Below are 1,266 nucleotides of genomic sequence, written 5' to 3' on the forward strand. Positions count from 1 at the left end.
AAAAAATTTTTTTTTTGGGGGGGGAGGTGTCTGTTCACAAGCCACGCCTCTTTCTCAAACCTAAGGGTGAATATGGGTACCTGTAAACGGAGAGAAAAAAAACAAACAACTATGCATGCAGTGCTAGCCGGGAAGTCAAACGCAAAGAATGTAAAAACTGAGTAACACAACCCAAACTGGCAGATAGATAGATAGATAGATAGATAGATCTTATAAGATAGATTTTTAAAAATTGAAAAATAGATAGATATTCACTTATGCAGACAGACTGGTATGTAGATCGGGAGATAGACAGGCAGACAAACAGAGAAAACTGGAGAGTCTTACAGCAGACAGACATACAGACAGACAGACACACACACAGACAGAAAAAGAAAACTGGACAGAGACTGGCAGGCAAACAGGCAGATAGACAAATGAACGGACGGACGAACAGACACACTAACAGACAGACAGGCATACACACAGACAGACACACTGACAGACAAACACACACACACACAGACAAACAGACTCACAGACAGAGAGAGAAAACTGAAGACAACAATCCACTCACCTTATCGTACCAGCTCAAACCTTCTGACGTCATGCTGCCGCTCGGGTATTCCTCTGTCACAATTTCTTTTCCTGGCAAGAGAATTCACCTTTCACCTTTCACCTTTCACACGTTCAAAGTTTTAAAACAACGGCATAATACGTCTTCTTCACGCGTTCAAAGCCAAAAACTAGATCTATATTATACGTCTTATTCACACATTCAAAGTCAAAAACTATATCTATATAATACGCCTTATTCACAGGTTCAAAGTAAAATACTAGATCTATAGAATACTACGTCTTCTTCACTTCTCCCAATGTTTTGAAAAGTTGAGAGCCGAGCTCCGCTCTCTCTCGCTATCTCGTCAAGTCCGTCTCGAGACGATCACAAAATAAAAACCCCAAACACTCGAACTTATTGACGTCACTTCCGGATCGTAGCACCGCAGTCAAATATTTACTTCCTGGTAGAATAGTAGTCGCCCTTGGCAAGAGACAATCGTCGATCTACTCCACGTCGCTTCTCACGACAACAGTTGTCTCCCCCTCATCGAGCGACGCCCCCTGGCGGAGGGAAGACTGATGGAGTGGTGTAGAGGGCAACGCCTTTGGGTGTGAGAGAGTTACGAAGAGGTTGGGCGTAGAGAGGGAGGGAGGGAGGGAGGGAAAAGAGGCAACGCCTCTGGACGGGAGATTAAGGGAGAGATGGGGTGGGTAGGTTGGAGGGAG

Source organism: Aplysia californica, unplaced genomic scaffold (assembly GCF_000002075.1).
Source record: "Aplysia californica isolate F4 #8 unplaced genomic scaffold, AplCal3.0 scaffold00192, whole genome shotgun sequence".
Taxonomy (NCBI): domain Eukaryota; kingdom Metazoa; phylum Mollusca; class Gastropoda; order Aplysiida; family Aplysiidae; genus Aplysia; species Aplysia californica.